Source organism: Macrotis lagotis, chromosome X (genome assembly GCF_037893015.1).
Source record: "Macrotis lagotis isolate mMagLag1 chromosome X, bilby.v1.9.chrom.fasta, whole genome shotgun sequence".
Classification (NCBI taxonomy): Eukaryota; Metazoa; Chordata; class Mammalia; order Peramelemorphia; family Peramelidae; genus Macrotis; species Macrotis lagotis.
In genome coordinates, this window is record NC_133666.1 from 509,404,148 (window position 1) to 509,429,407 (window position 25,260).

Sequence of the window (25,260 nt, forward strand, 5' to 3'; positions counted from 1 at the left end):
AACCCCAAATGGGGTCACAAATAGTCAGACACAACTGAAAAGACTGAACAACAAAGATAGGTAATTTCATATAGTTGATGGAGATACAGCTTCAGAATCAGGAAGACCAGGATTCAAGTACTGCCTCTGATATGTCCCTCTATGTGACCTTGAGCAAGTTACTTATTCTCTTAATCTTCTCTTCATCCCACCCTGAGCCCAGCCCAGCAACTTTAAAACTTTTAATTGTCGAACAAGTTCTGATCTGCATTGCTTCAAGAAGTTTCCTCACTGCGATTTCTCTATACTGTGAAATCTCAGTTATAGCCCCTAAGTGTGTGTGTGTGGGGCGGGGGAAGAAACTTAACAAAAATTAGAGTCATCCAAATGTGAGATTAGTTGTTTCAGGGTTTCTGGTTTCCTACCCCTTGATTGTTACCCAGGGGATCCTGGCTCAAGCTTGAGTTGGAGCAGATGACCCCCGAGGTTCCTCATGAAATCCCAAGAATATAGATTTCTATCATCTGGTGATCAGTAATCTAGGAACAGGTGAATGTAAAAAGACATTCTGATTCTCAATTAGAAAGGAAGAAAGCTTATGTTCAGCAGCCACAAAGCAAGGAATTTTTTGTTGTTTGTTTAGGGAAAACCATAATTGATAATGGGCCTTCTCTACTATGAGAACTTTGTCACATGCTATTTCACTATATGTCCCTGTCATTTCTATGGCATCCTTTTTTTTTTAAGGTTTTTGGCAAGGCAAATGGGGTTAAATGACTTGCCCAAGGCCACGCAGTTAGGTAATTATTAAGTGTCTGAAACCGGATTTAAACCTAGGTACTCCTGACTCCAAGGCCGGTGCTTAATCCACCTAGCCACCCCATGGCATCCTTTTAACTAGGGTTTTTCCCTTTCCCTTTCCCTTTCCTTTGCTGATCTTTATTTCTGTAGGAGAGGAATACATGAAAATAGGTTTTGAAAATGCATCATATGGGCGGTAGGTGGCGCAGTAGATAGAGCACCAGCCCTGGAGTCAGGAGTACCTGAGTTCAAATCCAACCTCAGACATTTAATAATTACCTAACTATGTGGCCTTGGGCAAGCCACTTAACCCTATTGCCTTACAAAAACTAAAAGAAAAAAAGAAAGAAAATGCACTATAATCTACATAACCTTTCAACATAATTCTATAGCTAAAGTGTTGGCTTTTTCTGAATTTCACAGGTTAGCAATGATGCATCTGATAAGAGTGATATCTTTAAGAAGTCTAGTATCAGAGCTATAAGGCAGTGATTTCACTGTTAATAGTCACCCTCTTCCAAAATGAGCATAGTTGATTCACTGTATATTAACTTAAGTGGGTAAGACTCATCTGCCATGCTCTCAAATAAAGAACCTAAGGAGCCTTCAAAGACATCTTTGATAAAGTTATGTGAATAGGTCTGTGTGTGTATGCTCCTCCCTCCCTGTGGTACATTTTTGTAAGATGCTCTGGACTCTGTTCTATTTTACTTCTTATCACCCCAAATGCTTAGAAAGTAAGCACCTAACACTTCATATACTTATCAACTAATGCAACTCATGAGTTTTGATACACACACACACACACACACACACACACGCCACTGAAGCAAGATTTGCTAGAGAAAAGAATTACACCATCTTTTAAAAATACAGACAGAAAAAGATGTTTTGGCTACATTAGTCTTCTGGAAATCCAGGAGAGCCATGAGCCAGACAGACATAATAGAAAAAACATTTTTTGAATGTTTAAGAGACTGCAAGGAGGAGCTACTTCTAAGTTATCACAGAATCTCAGATTTGGAAAAGTGAGTGGATGCTTTGCTGTTCCCAAGTAAGAATCATCTCTATAATATGGAGTAAGCATGTTGGAATGAAATAATCATTTATTAAATGTCCACTGTTTGGCAAGCACTATGCAAAGTGCTTTATAAATATGACCTTATTTGATTTTCACATCAACCCTGGGAGGTAGGTGCTATTGTTATCTCCATTTTGTGGTTGAGGAAACTGAGGCTGACAGTGGTTAAGTGACCTGCCCAAGGTCCTTAGCTGGAAGGTCCTGCCCTCAATCTACTGCCCCATCTAACTACCTTTGATAGTTTAGTAATCTTAAAATTTAAAGAAGTCCAAAAGTAAAATAATCTGCCCTAGTCTCCAAGTGAAAGCTGAACACTACACTTGTTGATAATGTAGCAGAGCAGGGATTCTTTTTCAGGTAAGGTTGGTTCTCCATAGCCCCAACTATGGTTGAGGGGACTTGAGGTTGTTTCTACCCCTGAAAGACTGTGATGCTTCCCCATGATAGAGGACCACCATCCTATGTTTCTTAAGTCTTCCCTTTCTCGAATGAAGCAAATTCAAGTTCTTTAACCAGTTCTCAAGGAATATTCCTTTTTTAAAATTTTTATTTATTTTGAGTTTTACAATTTTTCCTCTAATCTTGCTTCCCTCCCCCCCCCCCACAGAAGGCAGTCTGTTAGTGTTTACATTGTTTCCATGGTATACACTGATCTAAGTTGAATTTGATGAGAGAGAAATCATATCCTTAAAGGGAAAAAAGGTATAAATAAGAGATAGCAAAATTACATAATAAGATAATGTTTCCCAATGTGTTTGGTCTTTGTTCAAACTCCACGATTCTTTCTCTGGATACAGATGATATTCTTCATTGCAGACAGCCCCAAATTGTGCCTGATTGTTGCACTGATGGAATGAGCAAATCCATTAAGGTTGATCATCACCCCTATGTTGCTGTTAGAGTGTACAGTGTTTTTCTGTTTCTGCTCATCTCACTCAGCATCAGTTCATGCAAATCCTTCCAGGCTTCCCTGAATTCCCATTCTTCATGGTTTCTAATAGAACAATAGTGTTTCAAGAAATCTTCTTGAGGCCTCATGCCCTCCTTAGAAATTTCTCTAGCTTACTCTAATAACCCTGAGGGAGCTCTTAGATTTCCCATAAGGAGTTATGCCACAAATTCTTATAATCTATGTTCATAATAAGCCCCCTAAACTATTTTTAAAAGCAAAGACTTTTCTTATTTGGAATGTTCTCTTTAACAAGAGGGAAATATCTAATACTTTTCTTTTTTAGAAAGATTTCTGTCTGTCCCTTCCAAAGATTATTTTCCTTGACAGAACTTAAACAAAATTAGAGTTGAATTACTTGAACTTTTGTGTCATTTCCTAACATAATTCTATCTATCCCCTAAGTAGCTTATCCTTCTACTGAACTTCCTTTGGCCTCCAGCTTGGCTTACAACAATTCTTTGGCAACTATGTGCTATAGCAGATAGAGGTTAGGCCTGAAGTAGAGAACCTCTGTTGGCATGTTTCCTCATCTGTAAAATGGGAATAATAATAGAACCTACCTCCCAGCATTGTGGTGAGGAATCAAAAATTTTAAGTGCTGATATACAATAAATTATTATTATTACTATTACTCTAAATGTGGTCTGCCCAAGCCAGATATAAAAGACAATTTAATTCTACAAAGAAAAGAATGCTAAATATAAAAAGCTCAAAGCATTAACAGAAGAATTGAAAATGGGATTTAGTAATTTAACTTGTAATCACTATTACAATCTACTTAGACCCCCCATTAATATATAAAGCAGTTTGCAGGATACTCATTAGATATTTTATTTATCACCTTGAGTCTGCACTGTCCAAATAATTCTTATTACATATTTGCTACTGAAACACCTAGCTTAGAGCAGTCTTCATATAGTCGGCCCATCTTCTCTAGAGCATTAGAGTAATTGCTAGAACTCCTCCCATTCCTACCACTATCCTGCTTTGTCCCAATCAGACCTCTAGGCCTCTTTGATTAGCAAGTCAGAGCCAAACTTGAACACTTCTCTCTTGAGATAGGTGCCCTTTTGTCTAAGATCTTCTTTTTTTTAGTTTTAGTTTTTTCAAGGCAATGGAGTTAAGTGACTTGTCCAAGGCCACAAAGCTAGGTAATGTTTAAGTGTCTGAGGCTGGATTTGAACTCAGGCACACCTGACTCCAGGGCTGGTGCTCTATCTACTGTGCCACATAGCCACCCCTCTAAGATCTTTATAGATCAAATGCAATAAAGGCATCCTAACCCTAGGTCTGTATAAGTAGGTCCTCTATTTGTGGCTAACAGCTTATGGGCTGCCATGATGCTGAGAAGAGCAGCCTTCATCACCCCTCTAGCGTCAGCTTGGAAGTTCCATAACGCCATCTGGAAAGTCAAAATGAGGACTGAGCCAGAAGCAACCTTTTTCTTTTAACTGACATTTCACCCTTCTTTCTGATCTTGTTGCAAAATATAGAAGGGCTGGGGGGGGGGGGAGTCTCAAAATTTGCAATATAATAATGAAACAAAATCCTTTTAATACTGGTCACCATCTGTCTGGAATCACCTCTCAAATTTCCCATGTGGTCAACCAGAACCAGCAACAACAATTCTTTACATGCTACGTGAGATGGCCCCTAAAGGTCAATTTACCTTTTGCTGTATAGGAAACAGTCATGCACAAAAGAAATCAAAATATATTATCATCGAGTCTACTAAAGTTCATACACATTATTCATGCATTCATGGCTTTTGGTTGTTGTTGTGGTTGTTCAGTCGTTTCAGTTATATCTGATGCTTTGTGACACCTTTTGGGATTTTCTTGGCAAAGATACTAGAATTGTTTGGCATTGCCTTCTTCAGCTCATTTTACAGATGAGGAAACTAAGGCAAATAGAATTAAGTGACTTGCCCCAAGGTCATACAGCAAATAAGTGTCAGAAGATAAATTTGAGCTCAGGTCTTCCTGACCCTAGGACAGGTACTCCATACACTACCTAGCTGGCACCCTTTTAAGTTATCACTAAAAATTTAGCTATTTTTATTTTTATTAAACTTCTAAAATGAGAAGGCATATAATGTTTTTAATGCAAAAACACACTGACAGTCATTAGAAATGATAGTTGAAAGTCAAAAGAAGAGTGGGGTGGCTAGGTGTATAGAGCACTGGCCCTGGAGTCAGGGTTCAAATCTGACCTCAGACATTTAATAATTGCCTAGCTGTGTGTCCTTGGGCAAGTCACTTAACCCCATTGCCTAAAATAAAAAAGGTAAAAAAAAAAAGTCAAAAGAAGAAACAAATGAACAGCAACAACAAAAACTTAGAAGCAAGCAGAATAATTTGAAAAGCGTTAGTAACTCAGAGCCATCTTGGTAAACTAGCAAAAATTCCACAATGCTTCAATAAATATTCCTGAGGGAATTCTTTTATATACACAAAAGAATAATGCCACAAGTCACTGCCATCTATGTTCATAATAAGCCCCCTAGATTAATTATTTTTTTAAAAGCAAAGACTTATTTGGAATGTTCTACTTAACAAGGTAGGAAAATATCTAACACTATTTAGAAAGATTTCAATCCGAAATAATTTTTAAATGGTATTGGGTTTTGTTGTTGTTTTGTTTGGAGGCACATAAAGGGTCAGCTATAATTTGGGGGAAAATTCCCTTAGATGGAACATCACCTTCTCAATTAGTTGTTACTGTTTTCCTCTTGATCTTTTCTTCAATTTAAAGAAGATATTTTTCTTCAGTTTTTTCAGATTTTTATGACTTTATAAAGAGCTAAGCACTACCTTCTGTAACCTCAAGACTCCCAACACGTTTCATTACCCCTTTCTTCATGCCCTCTTCCTGGCCCCTATTCATCTCCTCCACTCCTTTACCTTTACCCTCAGCACCCCCACATAGCTATCACCATCTCTGGGATAGACATTTCTGGGGAATTAAAAAATAAAATATGCAAACTTCCATCCCAGCTTCTAAATGTCAGTTTCTATTTCAGCCAACATTAAACTTTTCGACTGGAATCTTAACGTGGATGGGGAAGTCTGTTGTGGGGATGACTTTCCTAGTCTCTGAACTCTATCATATCAGGGCAGTCAGGGCTGTTTTGAATGTTTTAAGACTGTTTGTTTTAATGGACTTGTTCCAAGCGAAGCACATGGTTTTTGAAAAGCGAATGCCAAAGATAACAGCAAATATGCAAAGGAAAGGGAGAAAGAACAACCCAGCTTATATGAGTATACTGAATAAGAATCCCCACAGCATTTAGGACAAAGCAAAAAGGCTGAAGGAAAGAACAAGCTGGAATGTAGATAACTTTAAAAAAAATAGTCACAAGTACCAAGTTGACTTGGGGCCCTACTTATATTTTGCATTTCTTTGGGTGACTTAGTTTTTGGTCAGCACATGATTCTGTTCTCCAAACTGTTCACAGCTGCACTGGAGTGGGCTCTGGTGACAATGTTGTTTCAAAGTAATTTTCTAAAAGAAACACTCTGATTACTGTTCTCTGTCATTAGCTACTATGATTTGTTTTCAAGGTTGATGGCCATCACGGAAATTGCATTTAGAAAGCTAAATTGTTTTGTACCCTAGGTCAACCTTAAATATGCCACACTTTCCAGAACCTAGTTGAGCTTAAAAAGAGCAAACCATTTCCTTTCTAAAGAAGATAATGGAAGCTGATTATTTTCTATTAGAATTTACATAGCACTTATATGGCAAATGCATTACAATCATTTATTAATTAGCTATCATAATGTGTAAGTGTGTGTGTGTGTGTGTGTGTGTGTGTGTGTGTGTGTGTGTGTGTGATTTATAGGTTAGTAAAACGGGTTGAGGATGAGAAGAGAGAAAGAGACAGAGATAGAGACAGACAGGGAGAGAGATAGAGAGACACAGAGAAGTAGCGAGACAGAAGGAGAGAGGTAGAAAGAGAAACGAGAGAGACAGAGAGACAGAGAAGGGGAGAGAGAGAGAGAGAGAGAGAGAGAGAGAGAGAGAGAGAGAGAGAGAGAGAGAGAGGAGAAGAAGGGGTGAAAGAGGAGGAAGCAAAAGGAGGAGAGAGAAGAAAAGAATAGTAGTATAAGGAAAGAGAAAAAAGAAGAAAAGAGAGTGAGGAAAGGGAAAGAAAGGATAAAGTGAGAAAGTGGGGAGAAGAAGATAGGGAGACAGAAAAGCAGGTGAGAAAGAAGAGAGGGAAGGGAAGAAAAAAGAAGAGAAAAAAGAGAGGGTCTAGTATATAGTATGGTTACTACCTTCTCTTTTTTTTTCCCCAGGCTGTCCACCTTCCCACCCCAACCAGGGCCTGCACAGGCTGGCTTCATCATTTTGTTTGAAGTGTTGCATTTGAAGTTCTCAAAATTCAGGTAGAAAAGAGTGCATTGCCAAAGCCAAATAGAAATGAATTTTAGACTATTTGATGTTTCTGATTTGTCTCATTGCAGCCCTCCTCTGTTAGCGTGTATAATCAAGAATTGACTCCTGCAGGGTCAGCTGTGGATTCTAAAATAACTCTAAAGAAAGAAACAAGTTCATCTAAACTAAGAGACTGGGAGAAAGTCCCTTAGTGGATAATTAAATTCAAGGGTAGAAAACCAGGAAAAGGTCAAGGAGTTTGATCAGAGGATTTTTTTAATATATTTTTGCAACGCAAATGGGGTTAAGTGGCTTGCCCAAGGCCACACAGCTAGGTAATTAAGTGTCTGAGACCAAATTTGAACCCAGGTACTCCTGACTCCAAGGCCAGTGCTCTATCCACTGCACCACCTAGCCACCCTTGATTAGAGGATTTTAAATCACTAACTAAACCACAGATAATTCAGAGTCAGAGCTGGGTGGGTGGGGGGGGGGGGATGAAGCAAACAAGGACAAAAGAAATTTGTTTTTGGATTCTCTAGTAGAACATATCTCTAGCATAGCTATATTACCTTCAGAGTATTATAGTTTTTGACCTGGAAGGAATCTTGGAGATTAATTTGTTCAATTAGTTCAATTCTTTCCCCTTTTTCTGAGTTTGTGTTTACCTCTTTCACTCAGGTTGGAAGAGCACTGGCCATTCACTAATCCCAAAGCTGATGAACATGGAAGCTCTGTTTTTTCCCAACCTAGGCCAGTTTATCCTTCCTTAAGCAGCCCAGTAGACATCTGCTCTTGAGGCTTCAACTCACTGGTGCCAAATTTAGTGTCAATATCCAGACTAGCTCTAGCTCTTTCTAATCTCAGAACTCTTTAACTCAATAGATCCACCAGTCTTAGCCTTCCCAGTGATGGGGACCACAGGGGTGAAATATCACATCTATTTGACCCTTTCCTTTTACACATAAGGACATTTATCTCACATGAGTAAAAATTTGAAACCAGTTCTTCTGAGGTTAAAATCCAACACTCTTTCTACTTCGCTATGAAGTAGTTCAAAAAGTCATTTCAGTCATATCCAACTCTTCATGACCCCATTTGGATTTTTTTTTGAGATACTCAAATGGTTTGCCATTTTCTTCTCCAGATCATTTTAGAGAGATGAGGAAACCGAGGCCAACAGGGGAAAGTGACTTGCTCAGGGACACATAACCAGTGTCTGAGATAAAATTTGAACTCAGGTCTTCCTGACTCTAGTCAGGTTACTCTATCCACTGTCTCACCTAGCTGTCACCAGTTCAAATAGGTTCTTCCTATATAAACCACTTATGGAAAATTAACAATTAATAATTAAATAATTATATATATATATATAATTTCTATTTGAATATTGAATGGAGATGAAAACCTTACAATATTATTATTAGTTACAGTAAATGTTTATTGGATTGAATAACTTAAAAATGGAAATGTTGAAAACTTCATCCACCAGATGTTTAGTTCTTTGAACTCAAGTCAAATAATACTGATAAAGTACAAAGCACTTTAGTAGAAATTTAATACTTATTTTTAAAAAAAATAACTTGAATCAGAAAGTTTATTTGATATAAATAAGATTTGAGAAGTTTTAGATTGATGGTACTAGCAAAAAGGAAATGTGACTTATTCAATAATTTTTAGAAATTACTTTATGTATTATTAAAAAAACTATTTACTTTGGCTCTTCCCTGGGCAGGACCTCTCTAAATTCTATGTAGCTGATAATCAGTAAAAACTATATTTAACTACTAAGTGATGTTGTGAGTCACTCCAGTACCAAATGGGGGTCATGAAGAATCTGACATGATTGAAAACAATTCAACAACAATAATCAACAACCTGAACCTAGTCACCAAAATGACTGGGTTCTGGGAAATCCCACACTCACCCTGCTCTAGAGAAGAGGTTGGGAAGTGACAAGTTCTGTGTAGTTCATTTCTTTCCATCATTTCTCTCTTTGAATGACCACATTTGTCTTATTAGCTTAAGAGGTTTATTTAGTGTAGATTTATTCAATCAGGATAATTCTAATTTCCTACCTCCTGGAAAAATCATTCTCTCCTTAAATGGACAAAATATTTCACTAAGCCTTAATCTGCCCTTGGCATAAGAAAATAGACCACTCATATAAATGGACAGTAATGCTTAACAATTCGAAGTGATTTTTTTACATTTAGTATAGAATCAATAAAGGAAATAAGTCTATTTTAACATAACATCTATCCCTTGGTTGCCTGCACATCTTAATTTCCCTAGTCCCAAAATATCCCTACTAATAAATAGGAATATTTCCAACCTAAGAATTTTCAGGAATGCTTCAAGGTGCCTAAACTTTACATGTTTCCCCTTAGAGAGGAATGTTATAATTTTAGCCTGATCAATAATTTTTCTTTTCCTAAGAGCAGAAGAGATTTATGAAATAAAACAGGGTTCTCAAATGCAACAAAATTCACAGCCTTCTGAGTCAAAGGGTGATGGTCAAGGGGCGATGCTCAATGTTCAAATTATGACAATTGCAGATCACAGCATCAAGAGATTCCAATTCATCATTTGTATAACAAAGACATTGAAAAATCAATTTATGTCAAAGAAGGCAATTATATAATGATGAAAAGAAAAATCTTTAACTCCAAGAATGAAGATTTGCACAAAAATCATCTTCAAAGACTAGGAGGGAACAAAACTTCAATTGAATAAGGTGTGGTACTCATACCCAAACAAAGCAGGAAAAAAACCCAGGAGGTCCTTATAGGGGAAGGGGGAGAGGAAAGGGAAGAGTTTAAGTCCTGAGTCACACAACTGATTTTAGACTGGACTTGAGACTGGTCTTCTTGACTGCAGGCCCACTTCTCTATCCCATATGCCATCTAGTTGTCTCAAATATTCCAGTGGGAATTATCCAATATGTGAAAAATCAGTATTAGTCTAAGATGGTTTTTATGAAATATTTTTAGTGATGGTATAGATTTCTCTGTTGACGTTCTAGAAGAAATAATTGAATTTTTGATGATTTGACAATTTGACAATATTCAATTTCTATTAAATTAACATGATATTATTAATGTAGCTTTTCTCATGTTTATGAAATGTTTGTTTTTAAGTATTTCTTACATAAATACTATTTTATTCTTTAAAATGAAAATTATATACACAGTATCCCAAACTGTTTAGGAAATAAGGTATTATAAATGAGTAAATTTCCCAAGTAAAGATAGCCTTTTCAATGCAACACCTTTGACATCTTAAACATTTATAATGAAATCACTTTAAAATATATTGCATATTTTCCACATTAGTAAATTAATATGATATACACAGTTTAATGACTCAGGGTGACCATAATTTAATAGATAAAACCTTAAGATTTTGCCTGAGTCTTAGGAAGTTTCAATGACTGGTCCATGCTCCAACAGCTAGCAAATATTAGCAGCAGGATTTGGACCCAGGCCTTTTTTGACTCCTGATCTGGGATCCTACATACCCAATGCTGTGCTGCCTCTCTAAATGGAACTTGGGCTGATGTTTGTCCTTCATTCTCAAAGAAGATCGTGACATCAGGGAGGTGATGATTGCAAGTGAATTGGATTTAAGTGAGGGAGTGGTACATGGTAGGGCTGATTTAATGGTCACAAAGGTGGTTTCCCCAGGGTCAGGCTTATCCATTGCACTTGGGAGTAGCTAACCCTGGGATTTCCCCAAATGTTGGAAACGTGAATGCATAATTTGTGGTAGTGGGAGACTGTGTTCAAGCTAACTATCCATTGACAGCATCATTTGGACCAAAGTCTTCTACTTGTTGGATAACACCTCAGGACTTGACTCTCAGGGTGCCTTTATCCTTGAATGTGGGAACTATATCAGATGAGACCCAAAGAGAAATCAGAAAGCAGCCAGGACAGATTGAAGACTCCGGGCTTTAAGTTCCCCTGTCCCTCCACATCTGGAATGCATGGTGTTGTTTAGAACTGTTTAGATGCTCTCTACCAAATTCTGCTCACACTGCTGTCATTCTCTAGATTTTCTTCTCTTTCTTTCATGATTGTCTGTGTTAAAGGTCTGTTCCTCATCACCCATATTTGAGTTTGTAATCTCTTACACCATTTCCACTAACCTCAGGTCTTTTCTATCTGGTACTTCTCCTTTCCTTTCTTCTTTATTTCATCCCCTCTCCCTTTCCTGTCTCTTCTCCCATGATTCCAGATTTTGAGACCAAATAGTCCTTTTTCTTGATTGCTTAAGTTTAAAAAAAAAGAAATGAGGCATAGAATGGCCTCTTTTCCCTAGTCCAAAAAAAAAATTTTTAATCAATCTGAAAGAAGACCAACATGGTTTCTAGGAAGGAAGGAAGGAGGGAGGGAGGGAAGGGAGGGAGGAAGGAAGGGAGAAAGAGGGAAGGAAAAGGGAAGGAGGGAGGGAAGGAAGGAGGGAAGGAGGGAGGAGAGGAAGGAAGAAAGAGGGGAAGGAGGGAAGGAAAAAGAAAGAGCATTGGGCAGCTCCTACAACTCACAAAGGTTGTTTCTCCTTCATTCTCTAAGAGGCCCAATGACATCAGGAAGGGAATGTTTTTCCTTTGGGGAAGAGACTCTTATATCCATCACCAACTGATGACCAACTTAAAAGCAAGTTAGCCCAAGAACACCAGGAACAGCTCCCCAGCCATCAACCCTGCTTCCAGTCTCCAACATTGTCCAGGAGTAAGTAGTTCTCATGGGGAAGCAATCTCATGACTACCTCTTCTGGTGTGCAGCTTGTGCCTCCTCAGCAGCCACTCAGAGAACTCAGAAAAGAAAGTTCTTGTCACTAAATTCCTTGCTCAACATTTAAAAGATTTGGTTTTATGAATGGAAATGGCATTAAAGAATAAGCTTTATCATCTGCTTTATCACTGTATCCCAAGCACCAAGGGGCCTTTCCCTCTGACCTTCAGATGGAATCCTCCTATTTGTGTTGTCTCCCCATTGTAATTCTGGTTCCTTAAGAATAGGGACTATCATAATTTTTCTATTTGTGCCTAGCATAGATTTGTGTATAGTAAATACTCACTAAATCCTTTTTCATTTATTCCTCTCAATAATTTTAGTAGTGTTAGTTTTATTCTTATGATTTACCCAATTTTAATAGTAAAATTAAGTAATTTGATTCTTCTTAGAGTCACAGGGGCAAGTCATCTGGTGGCAGAATATTCTGACAAGCTGGTGAAAATTTGATGGCATGTCAAACTTTTTGGCAAGGTTATTAAAGGTGGAATTTCCTGACAAATGAATCTCTTCCAAAATGGAACAGACTAAAACAATGTAAATGGAAAGAACCACAAAAAAATGGAAATAAAATGCTGTGAAATTATACTGACCAAGCTTAGTGCTCATAGAATGCACTTTTAAAAAGTCCCTCCTCCAACTTCTTTTCAGAAATGGGGGATATAAGTGTGGAACACTTCAATATTTATAATACAAATTTGTAGGGGGGGGAGTTGGTAGTGTGCGGTGTGGGTGTATGTATATGTTAGGTTTGTTGTATCTGTTCTTTGTTATAAAAGATAGTACTCTCTGGGAAGGGGAGAGTGGAAATGTATTAGGAAATGTAGCTGAGTGATATAGAAGCAAAATAAATCAATAAAACATTTTTATTTTTTAATAGAGTGGACTGCCTCAAAAAGTCTCCATCACTAGAGTCTTCACATAATAGCTGACTTCTTATAAAGGAGGTTTATATTTCAAATAGAAAGCTGAATTATATGGTCTCTAGATTTCCTTATAATACCAAGATTCCAGGATTGTTGCTTATGAGCTTAACCTGAAAGAGGACTTGAGTTTTCTTTGTGCATTTACCCCGTCAAATGATATAAAAGCTGGAGGAAAAAAATGATTTCCTGGATCTCAAGATAATGGATGGGTTAATAGAGAACTTTCTAAAATGTCTTGAGACCTGCACCCTGTGGTGGGTGCTGATTCTGATGCAGGAGAGCTTTTCTATTAAGATAATAGATCACACTAGGAGTGCTCCAAATGTGGCTTAAAACATGCATGTGCAGCTCCTTCCTTAAGAAGTGTGAATAACCTGTCAAGGGAGGCAGCTGTTTCCTGGTCCATTCCCTTCTTAGGCAATTCTCAGGACAAGCACAAACACGACAACCACAGTTGGTTACTAGGGGAGTTAATGATCCCAAGCTCAAAAGGAATGACTTCTTTTGAATGATCAATTTGACAAAAGATCCCCTGAAGCAACACCTTTTTCAACAACCTCCCCCACCTCCTTTCCCCACCCTCCCAACTGAAATTAAGAACCATGCATTGGTTCACACTGAATCTCATGCTGAATCTTTGATCCATCTTTTTTTTCTTTTTAGGACATAGTTCACTTTGGAGTGGAGTTGTCTGAAAATCACTTATAAGTTTCTAGTTATATAACCTGAAAGCTTTCTAGTAATTATTTGCCAGAAAACTATCACTTCAACTATGAATGAGATCAATGTATTTGCTATAAGTGGCTTTGGCCCTACTCAGTTTGTAGTTGAGTAAAGAATGTTCTGTGTGGTGTGATTTGAGGAATATCAGTCCTTCCATTCCCCAGATCTCTTTGTCTGGAGCACAGATTTTAGATCACTAGAGTATCCTTTGTTTTACCAAATGACTATAAAAGATGGAATGAGACTCTCTACAGTCTTACTCCTTTCTAGAACTGATTCAGACTCTCAGAGTCCTTTCTCCTTGCTGGATGGGGCAATTCAGTTCACTTAGCCTGTCCTATCTGCCACTAGTTCCCTTCACTGAGGTGCAATAGTGAATTAATGGACTTTGCCCCATCCAGCAAATCACATAGATAGAATGACAACTTTGATTCATGGGATTTAGAATTAGAAGAGACTTTAGAAACCACCTAAGGTCCATGCCATCTCTTTTATAACTGTCCTTGGTCTAACTGAGGAAACTGAGGTTCAGAAAGGTTGACTGTTCTAAAGCAATTATGGCTAGTTGAGCCAAAAATAGAATTCAGGGCATCTGAATCCAAATCTTAGACTCATCTAAATAACACATCCAGGCTATTCAGAGATATAGCACTCCTTTCATCAATTAATCAAGCAATCAATGAGCATTTATTAAAGACCACTTTTGTTAGTCATGATATGAAGTGATACAAAAGCAAGAGAAAAAACAGATTTTTGCCCTCAAAGAACTTACATTCTAAAGGGAAGGAAAGACAGAAAGGAAGAAAGAAGGAAAGAAAGAAAGAGAAGGAAGGAGAAAGAAAAAAGGATAGAAAGGAAGATAAAAGAAAGAAAAAAGAAAGGAAAGAGGAATGGAAAGAAGAAAAAAGAAAGAAGGAAAGAAAGAAAAGGAAGGAAAAAATAAAAAGGAAAGAGGAAGAAAAAGAAAGAAAGGAAGGAAAGAAGGAAGGAGGGAAAAGAAAAAAGGAAGGAAGAAGGAAAGAAAGAAAAAGAAGGGAAAATAGAGAAGGAAAAAGAAGGAAACAAAGGAAACAAAAAAAGAAGTAAAGAAAAAAAGAAAGAATTTACGCCAGGTGCTATGCCAACGGATTTACAAATATTTTCTCATTCAATCCTCACAAAACCCTGAAAGGTTGGTATTATTATTGTTATTATTGTTGTTATTATTATTGTTATTATTTTACAGTTGAAACCGAGGTAGATAGCAGTTAACTGACTTGCATGTTGTTACACAGCTAATAAGTATCTGGCTTCACCATTCAACTCAAACTTCTCTCCAATTATTAATAATCTCTTAAATGCAAAATCTAATAGCCTTTTCTCAACCTTTATCCTTCTTGACCTTTATGCAGTATTCAACGCTGTTGATCACCCTCTACTCCTAGATACTTACCTCTCTGAGTTTTTGAAACATTACGCTCTTATTTCTGCTTCTTCTCCTATTGAACTGTTCCTTCTCAGTATCCTTTGATGAATTTTTTTATTCATATCAGATCTACTAGATATAAGCATCCCCAAAGTTCTATCCCAGGCTCTCTTCTCATTACCTCAATGCTATTTCACTCCCTTGGCATCATCTCTATGTCAATTATTCTCACACCCATGTAATCAGCTCTAGTTTTTCTTCTGAACTAATGTCCTGCATCAAAATTGCCTTTTAAGATCTTGAATTGGGTGTTCCTTAAGAATCTCAAGCAACATGTCTAAAACACGATTTCCTCCCCAAATTTCCTTTACTGCCAAATTTCCTCCCCAGATTTCTTCCACTGCCAAATTTCCTCCCCAGATTCCCTCCACTGCCAAATTTCCTCCCCAAATTTCCTTCACTGCCAAATTTCCTTCACTTTCCTTTTTTTTTTTTTTATTAAGGGTACACTGTCTTCCCAGTGTCCTAGGCTCACAAGCTTGGTGTCACCCTTGTTGCTCATGTGCCTGCATACACACACATACACACACACACACACACACACACACACACACACACACACACACACAAAACACTGTCCTCCATATAGTATCCATTGCCAAATAATAGGATTTGTTTACTTAAATTTTACAAAATACTTTATAAGTATTATCTCATTTTATTTATTCTCACATTAACCCTGGGACATGTGTCTCATTTTAAACTTAGGCATAAAGAGGTTCAGTAACTTGCCATGAGGTCACATTTAGGTTTAGATTTGAACACAGGACTTCTTAACTTTGAGTCTCATTCTTTATTTACTGCATCCCATTCATATGCACCTCTATATATATTTCATTTATCTTTCAAAACCTCTCCTCTAAGTCTCCCCCTATACTTACATTGTCATCACCCTAGTACATATCTTCAGAGCTTTTCACCTGACTTATAGCCGGTATTGGTGCTCCCACTTCCATTCTTTCCCCTCTCTAATGCATCTTCCACATAACTGTAAAATTGATATTCCCAAAGTACAGGTCTGCTCATGCCCCTCCTTGCTCAAGAAGCATGGTGTCTCTTTATTGCCTCTAGGATGATATAAACTCCTCCGTTTGGCTTTGAAAGCCTTTCATAGTCTGGCTCCAAGCTATCTTTCTAGATTGACTTCAGATCCCTGCCTCCCTCTCTCTCTCTCTCTCTCTCTCTCTCTCTCTCTCTCACACACACACACACACACACACACACACACACACACACAAACATACCTGACTCATACACATTGACTCACACAACTGATTCACATACACAAGTGCAAAAGCACATTGATTTACAGACACACACATACATATTGACTCACATACAGACATAGACAAACATATTGACTCATACAATTGACTCACAAAGACAAATGCACACACATACATTGACTCACATACATACAAACACACACTGATTCACACACTTTGGGTCATATATAAATGTGTACACACTCACACACACACACACACTTACACATTGTTCCAAATTATCTTATTTTATGTTACCTATAGACAATATTCCCTCTCCTACCACCTTGCCTTTTCCTTCTTCCTCTCTGCCTACCATGTTTCCCTTCCCCCACTTCTTAGAGTCACAGTTTTCCTCATCTATATAATGGGTGTTATAATACTTGTACCAAATACCTCACAAAGTTGTTGTAGGGAAAGTCATTTTCATATCTTTCCAGTTAAATAGCCAATCAATACTACATCTCCTCATCACATGATTACCAGATCAGAACAAGTTATAGAATGTCTGTGCAGACTCCTAAACGTGAAGAAAGACCCTTCCATGATATATAACCTTGCCTTTCTGGAAATAGTTTCTTTATCCTCTTCCATAGGACAGATTACATCAGTCTCTCTCCTCTTGCTGCTCAAAACCTCTCCCTTGATCCTGTGATCCAGCCTAGCTGTCTCTCCTCCAATTCTTAATCTAAATTCCATTAGAAAACTGCCCACACCCAGTGCCTCCAATGCATCTTTAAAAATTAAAAGTCTCAGTCCCATAAGAATGGCAGAAATATTAAAGCCTATATTGGACTGAAGATCTCAAAAAATACTAAGGAAAACACAAAGATCAGAGTTTGGTTATTGGTTCAGGGTGGTGAGAATAATGATTTTTTTTTTCATATTTCTGTATTAGTTGTGTTGTGAAAGAAAACACAGACCAAAAAAACACATGGAAAAAAGTGAAAAGTAATAATCTTTGATCTGCATTCAGGTGCCATTTGTTCTTTTTCTGCCATTTGTTCTTTTTCTGGAGGTAGATTTTTCATTGTGGGTCTTTTGGAATTCTCTTGGATCACTGCATTGCTGATACAAGCTAAGTCATTAGCTAAATTGATCAGGGTAAAAATTTGCTCTACTGTGTATTGGTTCTGCTTACTTCACTTTGCATCAGTTCATGAAGTCTTTCCAGATGAGCATCCTGCTCATTATTTCTTATAGTAGTCCATTGCAATCATAAACAACAGCTTTTCAGTCATTCTTTAACTTATATATATCCCCTCAGTTTCCATTTCTTTTCCCATCATTAAAAAGAGCTGCTATGATTATTTTTGAACAAATAAGCACTTTATCCCTTTTATCTTTTAACCAACCTGGTAATGTTATTACATTAAAAGGTATGCACAGTTTCAAAACCCTTTGTATGTCACGCCAAATTAGCCAATCTGATAGGTGTAGGGTGATCAGAGTTATTTTAATTTGCATTTCTCTAATCAATAGTGATTTAGGTCATTTTTTTCATATGAGTATAGATAGCTTTCTATATTTCTATATCTATATTTCTTCTTCTGAAAATTGCCTGTTCATATTCTTAGGCCATTTATCAAATGGTAAATAAATTATATTCTTATAAATTTGACTCCATTTTTTATATATTTGAAAAGGCCTTTATCAGAAAGACTTGCTGGAAAATTTTTTTCTCAGTTTTCTGCTTTCCTCCTAATCTTGGTGGCTTTGGTTTTTTTGTGTAAAAACTTTTAAAATTTAATATAATCAAAGTTATTCATTTTACATCATGATGATAGATGATGCAAAGAAGGCAGAACTACTGAATTCCAATTGTAGTTCTGTATACTTTACCAAAAGCTACTGGCAGAGGAGAAAGAGAGCTGACTTTGAAGCTAGAAAAATGAAATTCTGGGTTCAAGATTGTTCACTGGCACATATTGGCTATGTGATCCTGGACATGTTCCTTAGCTTCTCAGTACTCTAGGAAATTCTCTAAGATTATAAATTGCAGATAAGGCTTTTTACCTGACCACTCTTCAGATCATTGAATAATACAGGTTCAATCCTTATCCCATTCCCTATCAATGTCTGTCTTTATCAGGAGGAACAATCTTTAGAATGAAAAATTTAGGTAGGAGAAAATTTAATAGGAAATAGAAACTCATGGTAAGGGTAAGCTAAGAGAACCCAAGCCCCTGAAAAAAATTTATGATGTGATTGCTGAGCTGTGGTCAATGATCTTTGAAAATGATGAGAACAGGAGTGTGTATTGTAAAAGGGGACAAGAAAATGGATTCCTCAAACTTTAGCCCAGTGAACCTAACTCCAATTCCTGGAAAAAAAACATCTTAAAGCTTATTATTAACAGGATGTTCAGGAGCACTTTGAAAGGGAAGAAACAACCTCTAAAATTTACCATGGTTTCATCAAGATCAAGTCATGCCAGACTAACTTCCCTCCTCACCCCCCCATTTTTAGATATAGTTACTAGATAATAGAAAGCTGATAGATATAGTATATGAGACAATATGGTATAATATATAAATGACCAAACATTAGTCAGGAAGATCAGGATTCAAATCCTTCCTCTAATACATACCAACTGTGTTCATTCAAACTCCCTGAGTCTCAGTTTCCTTATCCATAAAGTATCCATACCTGTAATACCTGCTTTGGGAGGCTAACCCACACTTCAGAAACATGATGCCTCAGATAAACTTTGATGCTCCTATACCTTTCCATCTACTTATCCTTTCATGGAAGCTGATGGTTCTTTAACTTCTGCTAACCACAGCTCTACTTAAATAAGCTCCTTTTGTCCCTAAAAAAATAAAAACAAATAAAATGAACAAAAAAGATGTCAGATGCAGAGAAGATGATCTTCCATGAAACCCTATTTTTTTTAGGTTTTTTGCAAGGCAAACAAGGTTAAGTGGCTTGCCCAAGGCCACACATCTAGGTAACTATTAAATGAATGAGATGGGATTTGAACCCAGGTACTCCTGACTTCAGGGCTGGTGCTTTATCCACTACACCACCTAGCCACCCCTTGTGAAGCCCTATTCTTGAGAAGAATATGCAGAAACAGGAAGGCTCAGTGTATTAGACTGTATAGCAATAGGACATGTCTTTTGGATCACACAGCCCACCACAGTGTATGATACATTCCTTAAGCAGGCAGTTCAGATATTAACTGAAAACATTATCACTTTCTTTTTACTTCAGGTGAAGATCAAATCCACTTTTAAATCCTAAAATAGTCTACAGTAGGTTTAGAAGTGCTTTACTTATAAGCTAGGGAGCTTTAGCATTCCAAAAAGTATCCTTTTGCCACAAATATATGCATGTAATACAGATTAAAAGTTGCATACGGGTGCCAAAGATAAGCCCTCCAATATAGACTAAAAATAACTGCCACATCAACTGGCAAAATGATAATGAGGAAAAGTCTGGAGAAAGTCTCTGAAATGTCCTGATTAGAGAACAAAGATTTCTACTTCTCTTTGAACCTGGGAATTTCCACATTCCAATTCAGTCCAGAACCAATGCTAACAAGATAAAACATATATGTGCATATGTGTATATGTATATGGGTCTATGTGTGTGTATATTCCACTCCATAATGGATTTTTTCTTTTCTTAAAGTTTTTACATACAAATATAGCTTTAATATATTCATAAAATCAAATCTTTGGTTTTTAATTCCAAAGCAATGGTGAGACTGATTCAGCCACCCTATCTGACCAGAATTCTGACCACTCAATTTTAGTTTATGTTAATTGAGTAATATACACCACAAAAATCACTATTTAAAATACTTCTCTGGCACAATTAGATTAGAATATCTTTTTTTTTTAGTTAGACTACTACTATGTCCAAGTAGAGCAAATTGCTAACATTTGAATAATGGGCTAGAGTCACTAAGTACTTTATAATTGTTACCTCACTTAGCCTTCACAACCATTCCATAAGGTCGGTGCTATTAATCTACTTTTACAGACAAGGAAACTGAGATCAGACTTGAACTCAAGTCTTTGACTTTGATGTTCCATCCTTTTAATTACCTAGCTGTCCCCACAAATGATATAGGAATCACAGTTAAAGACCTTTATACAACCTAGCCTCTTAGCATACCTTATTGTCTCAGCAACACTAGGTTTAGTTGCTGCTCACATTCAACATATCATACTTGGAGTTTTCCCATTCACTGTACCATGTCTAGAATATTCTCCTTCCTCATCTGTGCTTCTACCTTCCACAAGAGACATCTCCTCAATGAAATGCCTTCCCTTCAGGATTACCTTTCATTTTTAATAGCATCTATCTTTTAACTAGATAGATATAGATAGATAATCTTATTTACAAGTTGGTTTCATTTTTACAGCATCTATCCTATCCACACACACACACACACACACACACACACACACACACACACACACACACACTTATTTACAAGTTGGTTTCCATATTAGAATGTGGACTTCTTGAGAGCAGAGATTCTGAATTTGACTTTCTTGTTATCCCCAACACAGCATAATTCACAACACAGGAAAAGCACTTAATAAATGCTTGTTGACTACCTGATTTTAATTAGGAATTCATATTATGTCTCATCAATTAGATTGTAGGTTCCTTGAAGACAGATTCTTTCCCTTATATTTTTATTACTCATGGTGCTTAACACAGAAACTAGGCAAATACACACATCAAAGTATATGTATGTACATACATTTGTGTAAACATACACACACATACATATATATGGGAAATAACTAAATATATGTTGTTTAATTTCTTCTTCCTAGTTGAATCCACACAATTCAGACATTTATCCTGTTTCCTCTCCCAAGGATTGTGCTATTTTCTCACCAGACCTAGGGAGACCTGATGATTGACTGACAAATACACCTTTCCACTAGTCTGGAACTTGCTTCAGGCCTAAGACTATATAAACTTATTTTTTTCTTTTAATTATATTTTTCCCCATCTAGGAAAGTTTACTCTTCCTGTATTGTGCCAAACCGCATAATCTGGAAAAAGGAACTGCAGCTCTAGCTGGAAAGGACTAATTGGGTTTCAGCCATCACTGGAAAAGTTGCAGTCCTTGTTTAAAATTATTATTTTAACTGGCCAAATGCCCTTTGTTCCCATATTAACAGTCTCTCCATGGTGCCTGAAACCTTGAGATTATTTTCACTTTTCCGCTAAATTTCACTAGATAAAAACCAGCACACCCTCAATTTCAGAAGTAAAAACTCATGTGAATTTTTTTTTAAATTCCATATTTCAGAGGCATAAGCCTGTGAAAGTAAAATCTCTTTGTTGGCTAGCTTTCCCTTCATGAATCCATCTCGCCAGCTGCTCTCATTGGCAAAAGCAAACATAATATTTTGGTATTGTTAATTTGTCTGTTTCAGAAGAGCTTTGCTATGTCCTTATTTAAACCATACATATTGACATTAGTCTGGCGCTCAAGATGATATTTTTGTACTCACTTGGTTTCGGACAGTAGTAGTGGGAAGCTGCAATAATGCACCTCCAGGCTAACAAATTGAGTTTAATTTTGTCCTCCAGATATAAATAACTACAAAATGTCCTTAAATTGGAAGTTTAGAGTATTGCATCTTTTTATTAGTTGAAATCCTGACCCCACACCTTAATCCCATGAAGCTCTACAGTCAATTTTGGAAAGTAAAGCTAAAAATAACTTTTAGAGATTAACAAATGCAAGCCTGTCATGGTGCAGAGGCTCAAACTGATGAAGTAATTTGACCAAGGTTACATTATTAGAAAGGAACTAAAACCCAAGCCCCATTGTGGAGCAACTAAGGGGAATTGACAAGTACCTGATCCTATTGATTCATAGCATCAGCTCTATAAATCAGATATGCATCCTCACCTATCATGTGCACCACCCAATACCAGAGGATATTCTGGAGTAACTATCAAACTCTCTTTGGTTCTCAGAGAGCTGGCTACCTCTCTCCCTCAATCCTGTATCTCTGAAGGTAAAATTCCCTTTTCTCATTGTCATAAAATCCACTGGTTCTTGATGAGTTTCCATATTACTCCAGCCTCCATGAGTAATTAGGATAACTGTTCAGTAGAAGCAAGAAAAACAGAGTTAAAACAGAAATAGAAAGAAGTTAAGCATTAACTCTCTTGGATTCATTCACAAAATTTTATTTCCCAAACTAGTAGTGTCTTCTGCTTCTAACTCAAGAAGGCAGCCTTAATGCAACTGACTTGATTGACCTCATCAAAGAAGATAGATCATTCACCTGATCTTAGTAGAGGAATTTGATTCAATTCCCCTTCCAGTTCAGCTCTTTTTGCACTGGCCAGCAAATTTACTCACCTCTGCTTTGAGCCATGCCCTACTTATGATGGATGTTCCCAATCTCTGCCTTCTTCTCAGCTTAGATTGAATGACCAGGCCATCACATTCTACACTCTTCCCAGACAAAATCCTCATTCCATTGATGCAATCAAGAAATGAAATCCATTTATTTTACATTACAGTTTTTCCCTTCTATGCATTTCTAAGACATGATGAAATGTCCAAAATGTAGGAATCCTTCGATGGAAGAAAAAACAAAGGCTGGATAATCTACAAATTTCATAATAAATCATTAGAAAAATAACAAGCCATGGATAATTTAAGGAATGTTTCTGAGGAACAGAAGTTCTAGTAGCAGTTAACATGCAATGATAGGTCAGCTAAAGGCTTATAGAGCCTAATTTTATGTCTCTGTCTAAAACAATAAAGGATACTTTGTGAGAAAGCATTTTGATGACATTCAATTAAACTCACCTGACATCAGTTAATCATCTATTTTATTCTGGGCGCCATTTCGGCACTAATATTCAAAGATGGAAAAATTTTGAGTCTCTGTTCCTAAACAACCTACAATCTAACAGGGACTCCAAGGTATGTACTTAAATAAGATAAAGAGTTAAGGAGGTTGTGATGGGGAAAAGGTGTTGCTAGGTGGTACAATGATTAGAGAATCAGTCCTGGGGACAGGAGGAACAGTCTCAGACATTTGATACTGTACAAGCTGTGTGACCTTGGGCAAATCACTGAATCCTGATTGTTTCACATCCAAGGCCATCTTCAGCTGTCCTGATTCGTATCTGTCATAGGACTCAGATGACTCCAAAGGAGAAAGTGAGGCTAATGACAGCACAGAATCCCCTCACTCAAATCCAGTTCACTTGCTTGTCATGGCATTGCCTTTCTGATGTCATAGTTTTATTCAAGAACAAAGGACAAACATCAACAACAGATGGGGGAAAAGAAGAGATCCAAGCAAAGTGATCTAGGAAAATTTATGTAGTGAGAGATACCACACCACCTTTTAGAGTATGCAACTAGATTAAGGCACTGGGCCCAAAATCATTAATATCAGAATTCAAATATAATCTTAAACACTAACTGTGTGACCCCGGGGAAATCAATTAACCTTGTTTGCCTCAGTTCCCTCATTTGTCAAATTAGCTGAGGAATGTAATGACAAACCACCTTGGTAACTTTGTCAAGAAACCCCCATGGACAGTTGTTCTGTGTACAGTAATGAAGAATCAGACATGATTGCACCAGCAAAATCAGCAAAATCTTCATTGAAAATGTGATAGCTAAGCTGGAACTTAAGAGTAGAATTTCTGTCCATCAGCCCATCCACAAGCATTTATTTATGTGGTTTTTATGCGGTAGGCACTGGAATGTTATTGTTATTTGTCCTTCTATCTTGAAGAAGACCAGTGTCATCAGGAAGGTGATTTCTTGACTTGCAAGTGAATTGGACCTAAGTGAGGCAGGGCTGTGCAAAGTCAACAGCCTCAGAACCTCCTCCTTCAGAACCATCTGAGTCCAGTGGCAAGACATAGATCTGGATGATCAGATATCTCCACTGGAGATATTAAGAAAAGCAAAAAAGTCTTAAACTTCAAGGCTCTCCCATTTTAATGGAAAAAATCACATAAACAAGTGTATGCATACAATGAAGTGCAAGCTGAGAGAAGGCTCTAGCAACCTGAACTAGAAAGGACTCCTTTGTATCCTCTATTCCAAGATACAATTGAAGGCTCTACCAAAAAATGTACATTACATCTTGAAAAACCTTGAGGACTCCACCAAAATGACTTCCAGGAACTATAAGTAATTCTTTGATACATGTACTCTTGAAAATATAACAAAAAAGTTAGAATTTGAGTTGTCTTGAGAAAGATGAGAAGGAAAGGGGGTATTTCAGCAGACAAGAAGAAAAAGGAGTGCTTTATAGGCACATGGGAGCAGCCTCCACAAGTTCAGAATGGTGAGAGAGTAGAGGAGATGATAAAAGTACAGCTGATAATTCTTTTTTGGCTGGGATGAGCAGTGCATTAAAGTGTGAAATAAAAAAAAAAATCAGGTTAGAGCCTAGAGTGCCAGACTGATTAGATTGTATTTTACCCTGTGGACAAGAGGGAATCAGGGAAGACTTCTGTACAGGAACTATATGGTTAGATTTATACCTAGTAAGATGATTTGGACAGTCATATAAAGGATGGATTAAAAAGGGGAGAGACTGGAGGCTAGGAGACCAATTAAACTATTAAAATAGTCTAGGCAAGAAGCATAATTAATAGATCAGGTATGATTTAGCTTGTCTGTCAAATGTGAGAACTCTGAGAAAGGGGGTAAAACAGTAGATTAATACTCTGGTTTAATTAATACTTGGTTTAATTTTCTACTTTTATGAATTAATTTTATTGATTGAAACTGATCACTAGCTATTCATTATAATTGTTACTATTAACCATTTTAAAATTGACTCCTATAACAAAGTTATAATGAAACAGAGGGAGAAAAATGCCCACCAAAATTTGAAAGAGTAATTTTTCCCCCCTACTGGA

General features: G+C 37.1%; 1 long non-coding RNA gene across 3 annotated transcripts in view; it reads left to right on the forward strand.

Annotated features, from left to right (window-relative positions):
* The window catches only part of LOC141502232 (uncharacterized), a 54,905-nt gene extending 39,223 nt beyond the window's left edge, over positions 1 to 15,682 (forward strand). The window contains exons 4-6 of one of the 3 annotated variants that reach the window (XR_012472468.1): positions 7,115 to 7,204; positions 9,752 to 9,930; positions 11,768 to 15,682. This is a non-coding gene — a long non-coding RNA (uncharacterized LOC141502232). Of the gene's footprint in view, positions 1 to 7,114; positions 7,205 to 9,751; positions 11,571 to 11,767 lie in introns of those variants that run through there. The other 2 variants (XR_012472467.1, XR_012472466.1) reach the window with 2 other exon arrangements.
* Positions 15,683 to 25,260: the final 9,578 nt, after the last annotated feature.